The 10911-nt window shown below is 33.5% G+C and overlaps 1 pseudogene; it reads left to right on the top strand.

Moving 5' to 3' along the window:
* Positions 1–6852: 6852 nt before the first annotated feature.
* LOC129232723 (ecto-NOX disulfide-thiol exchanger 2-like) lies at positions 6853–9234 on the top strand (annotated as a pseudogene).
* The last annotated feature ends 1677 nt before the right edge of the window (positions 9235–10911 follow it).

Raw genomic sequence — 10911 nt, 5'->3', positions numbered from 1 at the left:
CCCCCGAAAAAAAATCAACGGCAAAGTTTGTTCCATGATCTGCAGTGGTGCCCTTTCCTTCAAGAGTGTGATACCCCTCCCCCCCCCCCAAGAACGAAACCAAAATACCTGTAAAGAAAATTTTAATGGCAGCGCAGTTCTGTCCCATGAATCCCCCCCCCCCCAACACATACAACCATGCTCGTCATATGGGTGATCAGGGATTCAATTGCCCTTTCCCCCTGGATTTTTGAAATATTTCTGAAATTGGGCATTTTTGTACGAATTTGGTGGGTTTTTTTTTTTTTAAATTAAATGCATTGCGCACAATCTGACTGATTCGAGCACTTATAATGTAAGTTTCTAGAATGGAGGGGGGGACATTATCCCCCTCCCTCCATTCCAGAAAATTTGAAATGGCGGGCCTTTGGGACAAAAGACACATTGCTACAAACTTACATACATGCTTACATAATAAAGTGCTCGAATCAGTCAGAGCATGCATAAATCAAGGGCGGATCCAACTTCTGCTTTTAGAGGGGGTTATTCAGAAAAGGGGGGAGGGGTCGTGTCACATATTGCTCTTCTTGAGCTCAAATGGGGGGGTACCCGTCCCCATCTGGAGCCGTTCCTTAATAAAATTTGCAATGGATAGCAAATTTGCGTATTCTATACTTTGTTTAATATAAATTTCTCATTTCAGTACGAAGATAATTTTTTTGTTTTAATCAGATCAGTTTTTTTTTTTTTTTTTTTGGTGCATTTATTTTTTTGTTTTTTCTCAGCCCAATGCAAATGAAATGCTAGAAAAAATTTTCGTTAGTAAACTCCTAAAATCCCATAGTTAAAAAAAAAAGAAAAAAAATCGCAAAACAAAATTTTGAACAGGCATCTCGTTTACAGGACCAATCTGTGAGCTCAAGGCCAAATTGCAACTGTTATTCCCTCCCCCGCCCCCCTCCTCGACGGCCTGCATACATAGACATTTGTATGTGTAATTTTACGGAGTAACTAAGAAAATATTTCCATTTTAAATTAGTAATAAAAAAGAAAGCTTCGATTATTATGAAAGGGCGTTTATTAAATACCTTCAATAAAGCGTTGACATTTTTTCTGGTGGCTGGGCAGCTTAATTTTAAATATAGTCAAATTTTGCCCAATATTTACTAACGAAAATAATTTCAGGTATATAAATTAGTATCAAAGTCTCAAAAATCATATTCATCATACCAACTTAAGGTAGTGTTTGTTGAAAAAATTTCATCATTCTCTAACTTTCTGGTTTTGTCTCCACTTATTTAACAGATGCTCTTAACATGTGAAATCTACATTTTTAAATTAAAATGTAGCTTTTTTTCTTTTCATATATTCAAAACTAGGGAATAGAAACGCGGTCCATCGTTTTCCGAAAAGTTTCACTTTTGGTTTCGATTCTATCCCATAGCGCAGGTGTTCCCAAACTTTTTCGATTCGCGGCAGCCTTAGAAGAAATATAATTTTCCGAGGCATCCCAGTCTTTATTGATCATATATGTGTACGAATGTTACCGTGGGCACTTCGTGGCATCTTTTCGCAGATTAATCGGTAAAAATCGGCTGAAAAAAATTGTTAAAGTGGCCGCTGACCGATATGCTAATGCATTGTCGCATCTCTACTCCGCACCAGCAAAAAATGACGTTGATATTCCATTTAAATTCTTGAGTCACTAGAAAAATAAATAAATAAATAAAAACTTATATTTAAAATTTTTTCTCTCCATAAGGGAGAAAATGAATAAAATACACGACATATAAATCCGCAAAATGGGGGAGGAAATCAATAAAATATTTGTTAACTAATTAGTCTCTTTCATTTCTATTTAACTATATTATACTTTATCCTTTATTTTGCGGCCTCTTGACAGAATGTACTACACCGATCCCTTCCATTTTGGTGGAACTTAGAAATATCAATCATGAATTTTAATCTCTTTTTGATATTTTCAATTTGGCCCAGGTTCCATAGTTGTGGTACGCCCTTTGTTAGCACAGCCATAAAAAATATATTACTTTTTTTCAATTTTTCAGAAAATTTGAAGTGATAAACAAATGTTACACAACAGTTTTTTAATTTTAATCTATACATTGTCTTTATAAATAAAAGTATTAATTTGAAATTAAACCGTGCCTATGTTTGGAAAATAAACAAAATCTGGAAAACTAAGAAATTACAACAGAGAAAGCGAAAATGAGTGAGCTCTATTTACAATTCATGTATTGATTTAAAAAAGGGAAAAGCATATCCTCTCTAATATATAAATAAGCATGTCCTTGATGAACATTGCCTGACTGAGACAATTTCTCCCACTCATCAATTAGTCAGAAACTAATGCTTAGTTTCTCTGATTAAAATGGTCCCTCCCCTTTCTGACTTCTTTATAGCAAAAATAAAGTTTATAAATTGATGTAACTTTATCACACTTGTAAGATATCACACAGAAGTAGCAAATTTGAGGGTTTGCAAAAATATAACTATTTAGTCGAAAAAAACTAAATATACAGACACATAGACTTGGATATAAGAATTTTATTTATAGCTACAAAAAATATAGGCACCATTTCAAAATATGTAATCTTTACTTTGTGATTAATGAAACAGAAATTTGATACATGGTTATAAACAAAACTCTTTTAATAAAGTTGATTTAATCTTGCTAAGCAGGTGGTGCAGTTGATGACATTATTTTTTTCAAAAGCATCTTTACTTTTAACATGAAGCCTTAGGATAACCATATAGCAATATAAAAATCTTCGGTTTTCCCTTTGGCCCAGATCAGGGATTATGTGGGTTAATGACATCAGCTTTGATTACTAGACTACATGGAATGCAGCTGAGTCCCTGACCCTAGAGGTACCCTTGGGTAAGATATCAGGACATGAAAAAAATAGCAATGAGGTATCAAGGAAAAGGGATTACTTGTGATGATGACTCACTGAGCAAAGCATGGGATGTTCAAAGAAGCTCCCACACCTGGAGTAAAATTGCTTTATACATTTCTATAAAGGTTGTGTAAAGTGAGAGAGAGAGGTTTTTAAAGAAGAGATATGCGAGAAAAAAAAAAAAACCCTTCATTTATAAAAAACACACACACACACATACAAAAAAAGTTTAGTTGTGCCAGTCATTGGAAATTAAGGGGTTCAATGACACTAATTCCCCACACTTTTGGTTACACTTCATTATGTTTAGTGAAAATATATAACACATTCAAATCTCAGACTGGTTCAAACTTCAAGTTATGGGAAGTTACCACAGCCCCTCAAGGAATATTTGAGATATTGAGAGTTGATTGTATAACACAAATAAAAAAAATGTGTTCCAGAATTTATTCCAGACGATTGAAGACCTCAGTGATCGTTAGTGGTGACCAGGGCTTGTTAAATATATCCATGGTTAAAGTACAAGTTCCCATGCCAAACTGATACTTTTGGGACTGCTGGATCAGGGGTTGTTTGGCTCCTGGTCTGAATCAAAAAACCAGAACTGTCTTCAAGGCCTCATCCAACTGGTTAATCTCCATGTTGTAGTAAGTATGGGGACCCTGGAATGTTGAGAGACAGAGAGAATCCCATTCTTCAGTTGATTCAGTAGCTACTCTTCAGGCTCGGAAAAAACCGAAAAGCACAAGCAGAGTTAATGGCAGCAAATGAAGCCAATTCCCTCTACAATGTGCCATTCAGTCGGGAATTTCCAGCCTCTGCAACTGGACACCTGAAATAGTTCTTGGACTCTGGGAAGAAAAAACAATTTAATTTAAAAGCAACAATATTATACACTGCTAATGGACACAATACTGTTTTTCATCCTGTTCAGAAAAAATAATATATTTTATTTCTCAACATGTTTGTAATTAAAATATTTTGTCAATAGGTACAATAGTAAAATAGCTGTTATCAATAGCTTATTTGCTATTACTTTTTTTGTCATCTATTACACCAAGGTGTAACCATGTATTATATAAAAAATTTACTTAGCTATGATTGCTTCATAATAGAGATTGTATCAAGAATAGAAGCAAGACACATTCATACGAAAGATTATTCAAGAATTAAATGCATTGCCTGTGTATTACAAGAAAATTCTCTAAATATAGTATGGCACAAAACCAATTCAAGTTGAGAATCAAGTTTCATAACAGTCTGGGAGTAACCCAAGTTTTCAATTACACAGATTAACAATAGAGAATAGCATCCATAAGAAAGTAACAATTTTAAAGATCAAACATACCCACACTTCCGTTGATTCAGTAATTACTCTTCAAGCTCGGAAAAAAACCGAAAAGCATAAGCAGAGGAAACGGCAGCAAATGAAACCAATTCCCTCTACTATGTGCCATTCAGTCAGGAATTTTCAGCCTCTGCAACTGGACACCAGAAACAGTTTTTAGACTCTGGGGAGGAAAAACTTAATTTAAAATTTGAATGCAACACTATAAACAATGCTAATGGAATGGCATACAATAGTTCTAAATAGGTATCCATCCTATTCAGAAAATAATTAGTATATTTTGCTTCTCAACATGTTATTAATTAAAATATTCTTCAACAGGTACAATAGTAAACTAGCTGTTATCAATAGCTTATTCTCTTTAACTCTTCTTTTGTTGTATATTACACTAAGGTGTGACCATCTATTATAAAAAAAAATACTTCAGCTATGATTGCTTCATAATATTACATCAAGAATAGAAGTAAGACAAATTCATAAAAAGTATTATTCAAGAATTGAATGCACGACCTGCTTATTACAGGAAAATTCTCAAATTATAGTATGATACAAAACCAATTCAAGTTGAGGATCAAGTTTCATAACAGCCTAGGAATAATTACACAGATAAACAATATAGAATAGTTTCAAAAAGTAGAACTGTAATAAATTAAAATAGAGTGGACATCTTTCTGCGAATGGAGAAAAAATCTCAAGAATGAAAACAAATATCAAGCAGTAAAAATCCTCAACATATAAGCACTTTAACCTGGAGCGTTTGTTGCTGCTCACAGCTACTGCACCCCACATGATACTTTGATTTAAATACTTCAGTATTTATCCTTAAGCATGTGACAATATCTGGAACTGGCAAGAAAATCAAATCTGCATGTTATTTTTCTGAAAGTCATGAAGCAATTCAGCAATAAAAGCATGATTGACAGATCTTTTAAAGGATGATGAGTGAATTATTTAATTTGAGATTTCCGTTACACAGAATTCTATTAAATAGCAGAAGCTAGAAGGAAAAAAAATGATTGTTTGATAACTGTTTTATAATTCAAAAAAGGTAAGAATCTGCATCAGATGAATATACTCCTGTTTAAAAACATAATTTGGTCAATAGGTACCTGCATTTTGAAAAAGAAAAATGCATAAATTATTTTTCTTCTAAAAAATACCATATTTTGCTCCTGTCTGTAACTTTGCAATTTTACTCAAATGAAACAGATACACTATATAGGAAGCTAAATATAATAACTATTGCAGAAATAGTTATTAGTTAACAGAGAAATCACATTTCGTCTAACGAGCAAAGTATTAAGTTCATAGCAAGAAATTATTGAAATCAAATCCTTATTACTTCATATCCATAATAATGACGTTCATCATTGAGCGAAACCGTTTTGTAAGATACTATTAAGATGCATTTCTTTAGAAATTAGTTGATTTAATATGAAATCTACACTGAATTACAAGCCGTTATCTAAGTTTACTTATGCTTTAATTAAAATATGAATAAAATTGTACCATTGTTTGTTTCCTTTATGAATCAAAGCAAGATCCTCTTTGTTCTCATGTTCACGAGCGCCAAACCATTACGAGATCACTTTGAAGAAAGAGAAATACATAAATTAATCATTTCATCTCAATAGCTCAATATTAAATACATTGTAACATGTTATTGACATCAAATCACATTTATGACATTTAAGATCGAGCGAAACCATTTTGCAAGTCATTAGGCAGTTTTTGAATAAATATTCGTTGAAATAACAAATGAAACTTGCAACATTACTAATTTCAAGAGTTAATTTGTGTTTTTGTGAAACATAAATTCAAATTAATCATTAAAACGTACCTCACAATCACCTAAATCCTCAGGCCCCCCCTCGTGTATCTATCGTTTGTTCGCGCGCCAAACCATTGCGTCGCCAAATGTCAAGGTTGCCGTAAATTTCCCTGTAAAAATCGCCAGGATTTAGCTGTAATTAATGTCCGCCGCTGACGCGCCAGCCCCAGGTTGTCCGTTGTGTTGTTGTTGCGTTTTTAATCTCATCAAAACATTCTATTTAACTATATTGCTTTCTTTTCAAGTCGCTTCTATTCGTTTTTATAATTCCCTCAAGTGCCAGGTCCATCTTTTGCAAAAACTCCCGTTGGTTAAGGCGTTGAAGATTATCCTTCGAATATTTGTTGTACGTGAATTTTCGTTTTTCATTTTCCCTTAACATGGAAAATGTTAATACTTCTGAATCTGAGGAAAGTCTCTGTGGATCATATTTTGGTTCTCCATCACCTCAAGAAAGCTTAACTTCTGGCAGTCCATGTATTCAATGGAATGATGGACAACGAGAGCAGAGAAATGGTAAGAAATGTGATCGTGATCGGTATCGCGAATTTAATAGAAGTCGACCATACCATTTAAAAAATGGATACCATCCCTGTGCTGACAGTGTTGAAACTAGTAGTAGAGAACCTCATCAGGTACAACAACCTTTGCAGCAGGAAACATCTCAGTCATTACCTACTTCTCAACAGTCAACTTCTACGCTTGTTGATCCAGCTTATGGGTATAATCAAGCCGATCACACATATCTAGACGGTAACAGGAGAGCACTTTCCATGATGCCTGCCTATAATCATTATCCAGCTCCTTGGGGTATGAATCCCATGGATATGTCTCTCAATTCAGTTGCAACTGCTTTACCTGTTACATCTGGTATAGAAATGGGTCCTAGTACTAGCTCAGGTATGAATCCTTATGCTTATATGGGCATGTCTGGGGATGGCAGTATGTATGGTATGATGGGTATGGGCAATTATTGCCAATATGGTATAGGTGGAGCAGAAACAGGTATCATTTTTCCTCCAAAAGAAATAATCACTCTCACGAAAAGTGTTATGTATCCGCCTGAGCCCAAGGACAAACCCCCAACCATACTAGATAGACCTCTTGGATGCAAAACAATTTTTGTTGGCGTGTTACCGGAAAAAACTACTGAAGAAATTATTAGGGAAATTTTTGAGCGTTGTGGAAAAATATCAGTTATTCGTATGAGTAAGAAAAATTTCTGTCACATAAGGTTTACTGAAGAATGCCATGTTGATAATGCTATTTATTTGTCTGGTTACAAACTTAAAATTGAAAACAAGGATGATGCAGCATATTGTAACAGAGTACTTGTCGATTTTGCTAATGCTAGGGATGACCAATATGAATATGAATGTCGACAAAGAAAAGCACAAAGAGAAGCTCGTCATAAAGAGCAAATGGAACAGGAAGCTTATCGTGTTCCAACCCCACTACCAGTTGTACAATATTCAGATCATGAAGCTACAATATTGGGGGAAAAATTACGTGGTGAAGATACATTTCAAGAAGCAGTTAGTATCTTAATAACATGGTTAGAAAGAGGAGAATGTAGTAAGAGGAATGCTGGATACTTTTATTCAATGATCCAAAGTACAAACAGTCATATACATAGATTAATGATTGAAAAGCGTAAGTATGAAGACGAGGTGAACAAAGCGAAAATAATGTTAAAACAGCAAATGCAGGGTATTTTATTACAATTTAATGAAATTGGTAAAGTTTTCTCTGCTGCAAGTTTACAGAAAGTTTGGGATCACTTTACAAAAGCTCAACGAAAAAATATTGAGATGTGGAAAAAACAAACAGAAGAGATTAAGAATGCCCATTTGGAAGAAGTTTTAAATGATCGTATTGAAGACGAAATGGATGTCAGCGATGATGATTCTCCTAATCAGCTACCAGGAAAAGGAAAAAATGATGAACTAGAATTGCAAGAAGAACTAAGCAAGCTAAAAGAAGAATGTGATTCATTGAAATGTCAACTGGAAGCTTCCCAAAATGAATTAATGGTAGTACGTTCAGAAATTGATCAAAAACGTGACAATGCTGATCATCAAGTTCAATCTTTGAAACAAGCTCTTCAAGGATTACAGCATGAGATTCTGTCACTGAATCAAAAACGTGTAAAGGATGAAGCAGAACTGAAAGAGTTGAGGAGTCTGAAATCATTATTACGAGAGGAAGGAAAAGAAGATGATCGTGATACTGAACAGAGAGATTCCTTTAATTTTGTCACTTCAGTCTGTGTTTCATCAGTTTCCCTAAGCAACATTGAGAATGAAGCTCGCTTAATTGGCCTAATTTCTACTTTTTTAAATGTTCACCCATTTGGTGCTAGCATTGATCATATTTGTTCCTACTTGCATCAGATTGATTGCACTGTTAGAGCTAGAGATGTTGAAAGTTTAATGAAGCGTTTTCCATTGATTTTCAAAGAAGTGGTCCACCGGCATTGGTGCTAGTTTAGAAAAGAAGTGGACCTTTTCAGGATTCAAGTAAAGAGTCTTTCTCCTTTTTAATTTTTTAAAAATTTCTTTTGCATTTTCCTTCATTTCCATCCTTGTAAAGCCTTAACCTTTTGGACAATTAAGTATGAGTCATGTGCTGTGTTTAACTGAACTTTATGAGATTGAAGAATGAAGACAATTATGAAGATCACTTTTTCTCAGGTAAGAATGAAGTTTAAGTGCATTGCCCTGTTATTTTGATTGAATGGTGAGTTTTTATTGCTAATGAAAGTTATTTTGAATTTGAAGAAGGATGAGAAAGAACTGAAGGAGTTGAGGAGTCTAAAATCGTTACTACAAGAAGAAGGAAAAGAAGATTCAGAAGTTGAGCATGATTGTGATACTGAATGGATAGATTCCTTTAATTTTGTCACTTCAGTCTGTGTTTCATCAGTTTCCCTAAGCAACATTGAGAATGAAGCTCGCTTAATTGGCCTAATTTCTATTTTTTTAAATGTTCACTCATTTAGTGCTAGCAGCATTGATTATATTTGATCCTACTTGCGTCAGATTGATTGCATTGTTAGAGCTTGAGATGTCGAAAATTTAATGAAGTGTTTTCCATCGGTTTTCAAAGAAGAGTTCACTGGCATTGGTGCTAGTTTAAAAAAGAAATGGACATTTTAATTTTTCGAAAATTTCTTTTCGTACATTTTTATTCTTGTAAAGCCTCGACTGTTCGGACAATTAGGTACGAGTCATTTGCTGTGTTTAACTGAAATTTTATGAGACTGAAGAATGGACAGACATTTTCAGGATTCAAGTAAGGAAGATATTTCTCTGCTTGCTTTTTGCTTTCTCTTTGCCACATGATGGTGATTTGGAAAATGGAAGCAGAATGTATTAATAATACATTACAGTAAAACCTGTAAAGTTGACCGCTATTTTCAGATACAGAATAATATCTATATCATTTAATTCAACCTCTATTAGTTTACCACTAAAGTAGTGCACCACAAGTGGTCAACTTATACAGGTTTCACTGTAACTCATTTTATATGCATGGGGACCTCTTAAAAATGGTATGTATTGAACAATTTAACCTGATTTCAGTACATAATTGTAGATTGACCACTCACTTCAGGATATCAGGTATCATTTTTAACTAGAATTTTTTTTTATTTCAATGTTTTTTTGAAGAGCATAATATTCCAACTCAGTGGTGCAAAACCTTTCTTTACCCCAGGGCCGTACTGCATATGCATATAAAGAGAAAATTTCGCAGGCCAGAGCAGATATAAAATTTATGTATCTGATTTTTTCTCACGGAAAATTGCAATATATATATATATATATATATATATATATATATATATATATATATATATATATATATATATATATATATATATATATATATATATATATATATATATATATATATATAATAAAAGTGAAAAATATTGAAAAGACCACACCAAGAGCCCATAGATGTGCAACGCAGCAAAACTAAAAAGCCAAGTAAATATAAAATTAAGCAATCAGAATTTCAAATATTAAACAAATTATAAATAACAAATGATGATAAAAAGGAAAAATGCAAACAGCTATTACGTAGGAATAAATAAAGTGTGAATCCAGAGCTCATCAGCCGTGGAGGATTCATTAATTATGGTCAAAAGACCAAAAATTTAACTATGAACTAGAAGAGAATGTTTAAGCTCCAGTACATGCAATATAGAGTAACATTGGGCAAATGCACCACTTGCTAAACTATAAACAATAGCTCAAACCTAAAACTAAAAGCAGGGAGTTTCGCCTCGACTAATTAGGAAAACAAGTTCCGATAATTAACGGGACAGTACCTGCCTATAACAAAATTGTCTTACCTTGAAATCCACGTAAACACAACCCAATCCATTGTTCAACCTGATAAAAAACATTCCATTTGTCAACATAACATTAAAAACATATCCAGAAATCAGTCCATAGACATACCGAGTCGCCTGTTTCGCACGTGTAAAAAATTCATCCACCCCGGTGATTCATATGAATTGTCGGGGAAAACAAAAAATGTGATATATCCACGGTCATCAATGTTACTGATTCAATTCAGATACAAATTAATGTTATGTGCACCTACAAAAGATTAGTTTGTCTTTATGTTCCAGAGATTTTCTTAATAAAAAGAAAAAAAAAAAGCTTAACAAATGTTCTTTTAAAAGGAAAAAAAATAAATATCCGTTATTTTGTCTTCTAATGCAAAACAAATGTTGTTGCTTTAACTGTTGTAAATTTAGATGATGGAAAGCAAACCAGATTAGTTCATCAAATAAAAGAAAATGCCTTTCTGAGAATTACAAC

This window comes from Uloborus diversus, unplaced genomic scaffold (genome assembly GCF_026930045.1).
Source record: "Uloborus diversus isolate 005 unplaced genomic scaffold, Udiv.v.3.1 scaffold_1331, whole genome shotgun sequence".
Lineage (NCBI taxonomy): Eukaryota > Metazoa > Arthropoda > Arachnida > Araneae > Uloboridae > Uloborus > Uloborus diversus.
The sequence above is the reverse complement of the archived record's forward strand: the minus strand, read 5'-3'. Positions and strand labels throughout refer to the sequence as shown.